Genomic DNA, 10,831 nt, shown 5'->3' with positions numbered 1-10,831 from the left:
TTTTTTTAAGCACCAAACAATTAAACGTATTGCAGTATGCAATTCATAGATCAATGATTTCTGTTTAAATGAACATCACATTTCACAAACTCAAAAAAAAAAATAGTTGAATATATTTTAAACCATCAAATGTTTACAATTTGTGGCTTAAAAACATACATTTTATCCAGTTAAAAACATCCTAAGTTATTTGCAAAAATAATCATTTAATAAACGGCTCAACAGCACATACTGAGAGTCAAGAGTTTTTATATGGAGGATCTTTTCTTTTTTTTTTTTATAGTGTGATTTTAAACAGGTCAGTAAAATAAAGGTAGATTAATTGTCAGGCAGGAAAGTGGTCTTTATATATAAAAATAATCAGTCATACCATACATCCACACCATCACTGCAGTGTCCGATGAAGCCAATGATCACAACAAAGCCCACGGACCAAACAAAGACTCACTGGGAGGATGCAGAGAAGCATAATAAGGAGCTTCCTCGATTTCTAAATGACACTTTTGTCTCTTCAGTTATTTACATGACGCGCCACCTTTACTGTTGGAAAATGTCAAAATCCTCCACGGCTCCCCAATTTATTACAGCTGAATGAGAAGAGAAAGTGCTGAGGAACAAACGTTGATTTGGTAATGATTATAAGAGGACGTTGTTTCTTTCACGGTGTAAAGGAGAAAGGCAGTTTGGAGGGTAAATAAGATCTGCGAGGGAAGAAGGAAAAAATAGATTTTATTCTAGGTTTCCAAGACATACTCACTTCCTTGAGCTACATGGAAGGTCTGTCAAGGCTGTAACACTCATTCATTTCCAGTTCTCAGGGGCACATAAGGATGTTGCATTGCTCCTCCTTGCAAGGATACAAGAAAAGGGACAAACATACATGTTGTAACACACAGCCTCTTACCTGAGAGCAGCCTTGGAAAACTCCTGCTTTAGATTCCAAACAAAGTGGAAGAATGGGAGTGAAATGAAAAAGAAATATTGAAGTATCTTAAGGATTTTTTTTTAATTAAAGCCATTTTAATAACATATATTTATGTTTACTGATCTGTAAATATCTTTAATTTCTTCTTCTTTTCTCTATATACATTAAAGTTCAGAGATGTTGAAGCTCAACTGTTTGAGCCATTGGTGTTTTCAAGTAACAACAGACTGTAGAGTGAATAAATGCACCTCAACAAACAGGAGACAGGCAAAGTGCTGCTTTCATGTAAGAAACAGACATGACCAGGAATTAATGACACAGCTAAATTTGGTTTATCTAGTTTGTGAACTTAATTCTTAAAACCTCTCTGCTGGCTGGGAGCCAATCAGGTGAAGCCAGCAGCAACTTTAGTTGCTTTTAAAAGCAACTAAAGTAATACTCTGAAGTAAGACCGAGTGTGGTAGCAAACCTGCTCCTTTTTAAGGCAGAGGTTCTCTGGCTCCTTCACCAAGAATGGAAAAAAAAAAATTAAATTTACAGTTTCCTTCCCTCTTTCTGTTATCTGAAAGATAAAAATTCTAAATTTCAGATTTTTTTTTTTTTGTATTGATTTACATTTATTTGTCTTAACTCATGAGCCAAATGAGAACCCATAGATACATGTTGACACGTTGTGGATATACAAGTCAAAAAGGGTCATTACACTGTTGGACCTGGTTTCACGCTGGACCTGAGGTTCTGGTTTAAATGACAAGTATAGAATTAAAACTCTTGGTCACAGGTTGCCCACATGTCAAGCAATTTGTGAATAACATGGGCAATTATAAAAAGGGTTTTTGTTGCAGCAGTGCTGATAAAGACTTTGATTATTTGAAAAGGATGAATGCATTTTCCAATTTTTGTTAAAATGTAAAAATGATTTCTCATGTAAATTTTCTTAACTTTTGGGACATTTCTTTGTCATATCTTCTAATTCAAATGAAAACAATTTTTATTTTAAATTTGACAGGGTGGATTGTGAGTTCTTAAAAACTAATGGAAAAGCATCGATCAGCTTTGATCCAAATTTCTGGACAGCAATTTCCTTTCAAGCTCACTGAGAGGAACATAATTAGATCTCCTACAGGCTGATCATTATTGAAAGATGAAGATAGCGTCTAAATGGCTAACATACAAGAGCAAGGAAGCATAACTAGGTGTAATATCTTGTAATATATATAGATATGTAATGTCTGTTGACCAGAAGTACTTGAGATTTAATATAATTTCTTCACTTGATGTTCACATCTTTTGTTAAACTCCATCCGATTCTGGTGCAAACACACAGAAAATCAAACATGCACACCTAATAAATCTCTTTTTTATCCCCCCCATGGTAGATCTACAGGTAAAAATCTACAGGAAAAATGATTCAGTTGTGTATCATTTATTGCAGGGGAAGACTTTTACCTTCTCTTTAGCATCAACCTTTCCCAAAAATTCTCTTGGAAAATTTTGGTCTTCTTTCCAAGCTCCACCAGCTGCAGCTTTCAGCAAGAAAATCTTGACAGACAAACATTTGGGGTAAAAAAGCTGCACAACTTCTATTTGTGGTGTGATGAATGAAAGGCTCCCTCAGTCAGCGCTGAGAGCTGAAAGGAGCTGCAGTTTGTCTGACATGAAGAGAAACCATTTGCACGAGATTCTTTTTTCGAGGTTTACGTGACACCTTTCAGCGTGTGCTCTTAAAGAGCCGAAATATAACGGCACACAATTGTTGAGCCTTTCCTGGGAAACAAGTGGCGCGACACAGTTGGGCTAAAGTGCACAACAGAGGTGCACTTTAGCACACATCTGTGCTAAAGTGCACAAATGTGGACTTTAGCACATCTGGAATGCGAGGAATGCTTTGACTGCCACTTTAATGGTAGAGTTTAGGAATTTTAGAACTCTTTAAAAGTGACTGTTTGGTCGTGAACTCCAACTTTCTGCACATTTGAATGCAAAAATGATTCACGGTAAGAGCCAGCGGTCTGTTTGACCTCAAACTACTTTAACTTGAAATGGAATCGGGGCGTAACTCTGCCCAAATCCCACTTGACATCCCCACCGTCATCCCTCTCCCCATAATCCATCTGATGACTTTGGTAATCTGCATGTCATGTACAATTAGGAAGACGCGGAAAGGCAGAGAGGGAGATGAGATTTTCAAACGCTGAAGTAATCAGAACGCGGGCGATGTGCATGGGTGTGCTCGCCGATGGCGGGCCTGTTGGTTGGGACCATGACACGCCGCAGAAGTGGCAGCGTTGTGACAAGTTTCCTCTGATCAGGACTGCAGACACGACAGAGCAGAGAGTGAGACTTGGAGGCGAAAACACACTCAGCCTTGTGGTCTCCATCTTTATTTTGGTTTGTCTCCCTCTCACAGATGCTCACACATATTCTGGGAAACCCCTCAGGACGAGCGGTTCTTCTCCACCACCGCACCCGCTCTCCTCGTTCCTGTCACCGTCTCCTCTTCTAGTTATACCCTGCAGCTTCTTCTTCTTTTTTTCAACAAAATCAAACACTTCAATTCAAAATCCGATTTAAGAGCCTTCGGTGTAAATAAACAAAGTAAGGTCATACAGTCAAGTGGAAAAAATTGGGACGCGGTTGAAAAAGAAATGTTCATATGTCGACGATTGGTAATTTTTTAAATTACTATTTATCTATTTGTCTTTAGAAAAGAAAGTGATTTAATTTCAGGTCAGCACAAAGAATAACCTTGCTTTACTCTTTCAACAAAAGGCATCAAATTGCAAAGTCCAATTTTTTTAAGCCATGACTGTATGCCAAACAATGCATGCAGTAAACTCTAATTCAATCCCCACAAATTCAAATGCACCTCAGGTATATCTAATGTGGATGAGGAAGTACCTGAGGTAACGTCACCATCAGGGCACAGGAGAGGTGAGGAAGGAAGAGCAAGCAGGTGTGGATGTTCACTGCTGAGATTTGATAGCATAGCTGCAAATAAAGGAGAAGGTTCATGGAACGTTAGTGAAAGCTGTTAGGATGTTTGGTTAGTAGACGGTGTCACTAAGGAAAAAGAAACTCGCCTGGCAGAGATGAAAATGAATAATGAATGAATTAAGTGAATAAGCGAGAAAGGACAGACTGGGATGTTTTATACACATGTAGGGAGGAACAGAGGACAAATTGGACAAAGCAAGTTAAACATGAAGCTCCCTGAGAGAAGGATATGAAAGAGAAACACAAGGATTTGTGGATGAAGTGAAAGACAAGAAAACAAAAGGAAAATACAATTTGCAGAGATTGGGTAACATTGTCTTTAAATTGTGCTTAAAGTTTGTAATACAGTACAACCTACAGTGATAAGTTTCAGACTCAAAACAAACGTCCTGTTTGTGAATCTAAATCTTGTGAATCCTACCAAGGATTTTCAGCTTCTTATACTTGTTTCAGTGGCTTTGTTGGACTCTTGGCAATCTTTGAGCTATTTCAACCTTTGTGCTATTGGAAACATTTATACTTTTTAAATAATATGGTATCTGAGTAAAAAAAAAAAAAAAGCTCCTGGTTAAAAAATTAAGTTTGTATCTGATATCTATTTAAAACGGCTCCTTACCAATGAGATTCAATGTGACGTTTAGATGAATAAAATAGTTAATTAAAAATCTTCTGTGGACTGCAGCTCTGATAGTTCAAAGAAAGTTCCTCTGGCTTCCTTTGATGCTGATTAACATCCCATGAGATTTGTCTAATTATGTCCACTTCTGCTTCATCAATCCAGAATGAGTTTTGTACAGTTGTTTCTCTAATGACCATAATACATAGTTGGATAATGTTGTTATGAATTAGAATGAGGTCTCAGCAGATGTACTATGTTGCCAAAAGCATCGGGTCACTTGTCATTACCCACACAGGAAGTTGAGCAGCACCTGTTGTTAACCTGAAATATTATTTTGGCCAAATCATTAGTGGCTATGGTAGCTTCAAGTCTCCTGGTAAGACGTTCCACAGGTGTCTTTATGGACTTTCTTCTATGCACTGGTTTGCAGTCACATGGATACAGGAAGTCGCCATCCAAATAATTAATATTCTGCTCAAGAACACTGCTGTGATTGAAGAACGGGACTCTAACAATCCCAGATCAATCTGGGAATGCTAGAAAGTGAAATAATTAAAGGGGCAGTATTTTCCAGGCACATAGTGCCATTTTATAACATAATCAAGTAACTACCTTCAATTTCTGTATATACCAAATATGACTTAAAAGAAATTTGACTTTGTAATTTAATGCCTAGAAATTTGTTTGTATCTTTCTGATACTCTGCCATCAGGAAGTGATCACATCACTCCTCTGCTAACCCTTTTTTATCAGAGTCGCACTGAGAAGTAGCTCACATAATGAGCTCAGCAGGTGTGCAGTTCCACCAGGTGTCTGCTAATTGCTCCTGGCTAGTCTGAAGGAGCTTAGTGGGGGAGTTGTGAGAGAGGGCTGCTCTGTTTTTAATGAGAACACAACAATAAAAAACCCCTCCCCAATCCCCAAATCTAAGGTGTGGTCAGTTCACGAACAGGAAGATAAACAACAACAAGCGCTAATAGGAGCAGAATGAGAATCAGTGAGGATTTGGCCCAGCAGATGAAAATCTAGCATTCTAATCTGCAAAAGTTATGAAGTTGAATGGTCAACACTCTTCCTCTCTTCATTCATTTAACATCTTATTACCAATACATTACTAGGAAGGCTATAAAGCAAAACTTGTGTGTATCTTGAATGTGCTTCAGCGAAAGAAACATGTAAAATACAAAGTCCTGCAGCACATTTTAATAATGAAAGCTTTATGCCTCCTGGACCCTTTTACACATGTTTATCAGGAGTTGAATAAGAGTGAATATATACCGTGTGTCCATCACGATCTTTATTTTTTAAAAATACATAAAAGCAGCAGGACCACCGTAATTATTGGTCAAAAATATAGAGAATTATCCAAATTATAATTAATTGTAATTACCCTATCATGCATGAAAGCTCATCTTTGGGTCTAATCAAAATCAATTATATTCTACTGATGGTTTCAAGTGCTGTAATCAGATCTGTGGAGAAGATGGAATAAAATGAGGCAGTGACACCTCCATTCTCTGCTTTAACATCAAGATTTAGAATAAAAAATTATCCTTATGAGCCGTGAACAAATTTATGGCCTAAAAACCTGCATCATGCAGAATGCAACAGCAGTATCCATCAATGCTCTTGTCAACTGACTGTTCTTACAGCAGCTTTAAAGACTTCAACAGTTAAACATACATTGTTAAACTTCTTGATTAAGGGAGTTTATTTGAGAAGGAGTGTTTATAGATCTCATTACCAAGAAAGTAAGACTGAAATGAAAACAGTTTAAACAATCCTTTTTCATAAAGAACCTGCTATGTTCATTCCATATCGATGGAAGTGTCTCCTCCGAAACCTGGCTAAAGCAGACAAGAATAACTATTATTATTAAATAAAATAATTGTGATTTTAAAAACAGGTCATTCTATTTATTTAGTGCCCCATGAAATAACTGAATGTGATTATTGCACCTGAAATCTGGTTGATTAATCTTCACAGTAAAGCAACAAGCTGTGAAAAGCTGTGCTAGCTTGGGTTTATTGTTTAGACTGTTTAATTGTAGTAGAAGGCATATATATAAGTACATTTTAACTATTTAATTAATTATTTAGGTTTTCATTCCCAGTGTTAAATAATTAATGACTCATTTAAGTCTTCATTCAATGGTACCTTTTTAATTGGTCCTACATGCCGAAAATGTCATTTTAGGTATTTTAGCACAAGGAAAATACTTAACAGAAAAAAAACATAAAGAAAAGAAAAGATTGAGGACCGCAGAAATTTAAATTGTCATTGAAAATAATATTAACTTTAATAGGTTTTTCAGAATTATGTTTGGTTGTCGTTAGACTGTTGATTCTGTGGCTCTTAAAAGTCTACACTTCTCTGTTGAAAATAAATGCTTTTGTGACGTTAAAAATTAGATCATGACAGTAGCAACAAGCACAAGAGGAACCCAGCATCTGCATCTACATAAAAATACAACAGTAACAGTAACACAGGAAAACTGACTGGCTCTAAACTGTTGGGAAGGTGATTGAGTGGCATGAGAAGAGGGAATGTGGCTGATTAATACAGAAATGAAACAATCTTACAAAACCAAAAGCTAAAGCCTGACAGTATAGCACACAAAAAAACAGAACACAAGAAATAATGAAATATCAGAAAAAAAAGAGTGAAGCATGAAACCATAAGTGACAAAAATAAAAACCTAGAAAATTAAATGCTAAAATTTAGACCCAAGATCCTGATGGGGGTTTTCTTTACATCTTGAATTGTCCACACTGCTTCATCTCTTGAAATTAATCTTCGTGTTGTACTTTACATATGCCAGCTTGGATGGATGGACTTTACATAAACAGGCCTAAATAAGGAAACAAAATCGCGTTGATGGACCTGGTTGTTCTGTTCTACTGGAGTCTCAACATGTCATTATTTATTGCCTGCCTGCTTCGTCCTACTTTCGCATCACCCAAAGGTGTATTCAGTAATAAAGATGAAACTGCCCAACCCCTGCATCTCCTCCTGCTGCAACCCTCCATATCAGTAGAAACTAATCCTTTTTTTTTGTTGTCGAATAAACAAACAACTTATGAGTCCTCACAAAGCCAACACAAAACCGATGGCCTGAAATGAGCCAGAGTGGAGAGAGACAGAGAGAGGCAGGACAACTGCGGCTCTGTAAAATTAGGAAAGGACCATCAGGGTTTGTATTTGTGTGTACTTACAGCTGTCATTACTGAATATTGCTGAGAGGAGAATGCTCTCGTTGGCCATAGAACAGGAGCAGACCAGTAATGGAATGGTCCCCATGCCAAAGCACACCCACTGGTTTCATTGAGTGCACAAGATTCACCCAGTAAATGCAGAAAGTAGATGTCTCTCCTGCTAATGGCAGGCAAAAATGTTCATTGGTCTGTGTTTAATCGGATTTCAGGAGCCAAAAAGGCAACTTAAAATCATGCAAATTTGTTAGGAAGCAGTAAGAAGTGGAACAATGTTTTGGTTTCAGTGACTCAGGGGTCAATGAAGAGACCAACACATAAACGTTAAGGCACAGAACTGGTTCCCAAAGAAGCCACTCAAGCCATAAATGGATGCACTAAAGGCTCTTTGGTGTGCAACGTTGTTTTTTTTTTCACCTTTGCCTTGCAAACCTTTTCACACCCCTGAAAAATGTTTCCATTTTATCACAATACATACACAGCCTTTGGTGGATTTTATGTAAAGGAACAAGGCAAGAAAATTATTTCAATTTTTTAGTTTACATTGGTATTCAGTTGCTCTTGGTCAATACTTTTGTAGAACCACTTTTTCATCCAATAGGACTACAAGTCTTTTGGTCTGTACCAGCTTTGTACAACTAGAAATCTAGCATTCCCACAAAATGTTGCTGGAATCCAGTCAAAGTCTGGAGATCATTTAAAAGTTTTGGTCACTTTGAACGAGACGTAACAGTGGTCATGGTTTTTCTCCACTAAATATACAAATTACAAGGATTTTCACACAGACGGCATTAAACCTCAACAGGGAACGACACGCTGATGGATGAAGTTATCACTTGCTGAAAAATCCAAGGACTGAATATGAAATCGAAGTGCAATGCTTGTTTATTGTGGGAGCTGCATAGGTAGACTGATTTCTCCTGACACTTTAATAGTGTGTTCCTTCGGCCCTGTGGAAAATAGGACTGTCGCATAAAAGCCAGTCATGCACAGCACAGTTTATACTGGCAATAGGCAGGAAAAGAACCACACAGGACAGGGGGAAGGGAAAGCAGAGAAACATGAGGCATGTGGTGGTCTTGGGCAAAGACCTGAAGTACATTGAGAAATAAGATAGGACATCTTCATTTTGTCTTAACATTGGCCTAACTGCACAATATGCCTTGCTCTGCTCTGCTCAAGCAGGCTGCAGAAGCCTCAGCCATTCACACTTAACAGATGGATTTAGACTCTGAGACTCAGGCACTCTGTAATATTTGCTGCCTCAGGTGAGATTTTTGAATTTTGGATTGAATCAAGCGTTTCAAACCAGTTTTGAGATATGAAAAGTCGGCGCTTTAAATGGGATTTTCTTTTTTAATTAGTCAATCCGAAGCCATATTTGAGGGTCCCACCTGTAAGGTTGGTTGCCTGGAGGCTGTGAATTTGGTATATCTCTCAGTTAGCTGCTATGAAAAGAAAGAATCAGAAAAGCAGGTTCAGCATCTGAGCCCAAACTAATACATTCTGGCTGTTCTGAGGGATAAAAACATATTTTATCACCATTCACCCCCATCTGTCTCAGTCTACCATAAAGGACACAGATAATCATTATCTTTAATCCTGGCTAGAAAACTGGAGATCTAACACTAAACCATTTTGTCAGTCATGTTAAATTACAATATTTTAGCTAATGTTATAAGACTAGTGGCTAGAATGTGGTTTGTGAACTATTCAAAACAAGTCTACTGAACAGAACGCATTTTGTTAATATTTGGAAATACAGTAACAATAATTTGAAAATGGCAGTAAACAAAGAAAATTAATTATCTATTTAAAAAAAAGACCCTGGAAAATATAACTTCTAAATCCTTATGTATAAAAACAGCAGTTGATGTACTGATGACAGAATATTTTGCTGTTGCAGGTAGTGTGTCATAAATTTTCAGTAGTTCTTTCACGATGTTAACATACTCTCTCTGCTCTGCTAAAAGTCAAAAGGGTCAAATTTGGTATTGTACTATTTTCCTATTGCAAAATAGTGCAAAGAGTATTAAAAAGACTCATCTGACCAGAGCATCTGTTTCACAGGTTTCCTGTGTCTCCTTCATGCCTTGTGAAAAACAGCGAATGTGACTTCTCATGACTTTAATTCATCTAAAGCCTGTGGTGTCCAAGCTGGGCTTACAATTTCCACAGCAGTTCAAAAACTATGTAAACCACTATTCTCATCGACTATTATTTAGTGCGCATGCAGAAGGATAACTTCAATCACCTTCCCTGTAACCCATTTTGTCTAAAAGGTAGGAGCTTTATGGACGGAATATACAGCAGGAAGCCATTGAAAATAATGGATTTGAAAGAACTTTGATGTCATCTTGCCAGCAGGCAAGAAATGACATTTTATTTTTCTGGCAACAGTTCAGTCTTTTACCCTTTTCAAAAAATACACCTACCTTTACAAAAACCAGCATTAACTTTTCTGCTTAAAGCACTGAGAAATATTTAATCAGTTTGCTGCAAGTCAGGTAATTTCCGCGAATAACTCATAGGGCATTTGAGTCATGATTAAAAAAATACTAATAGCTTATTTTAACATGACAGCATATTTATTTTATTCTTTTAGATTTACGGTAAGCTGTTTGAAGCCGTAGAGTAAGGAGGTAAATGTTTGCAAATTATATTTAGTGAAGCTGACAATTAGCTCCTCAGACAAACAGCTTACTTCTACAAAAATTAATGCCTCAAAGATCGTTGATCAAAAACATCCCAAACTGGATTTACCTATTACTAAACTTTAGGGATGACTTAATAACTTTCAGTTAAGACAGCACTGAAACAAATTGAGGGTGAGAGCGTGTCTTGCATCTGATGCGTGATAGATCTGCTGGGCCGAGCAGCTGCAGCCATAGTAAGTCAGCTTTCCTGTCACCTGCTCCAATGCACAAACCCACCCGACTATATTTATCAACTGGTGGTGGTTTATGAGGCAGTAGTAGACCTGTTCATTATGGTGCTAATTTCATCCCTGAACTCCTAGTTTTCATGCGTGCCTCTAAACCTCATCAACTTTCCTTCTCAGTTGTGTGGTTTTATATA

Source organism: Poecilia formosa, unplaced genomic scaffold (genome assembly GCF_000485575.1).
Source record: "Poecilia formosa unplaced genomic scaffold, Poecilia_formosa-5.1.2 Scaffold138, whole genome shotgun sequence".
Classification (NCBI taxonomy): domain Eukaryota; kingdom Metazoa; phylum Chordata; class Actinopteri; order Cyprinodontiformes; family Poeciliidae; genus Poecilia; species Poecilia formosa.
This window is presented reverse-complemented; position numbering follows the sequence as displayed.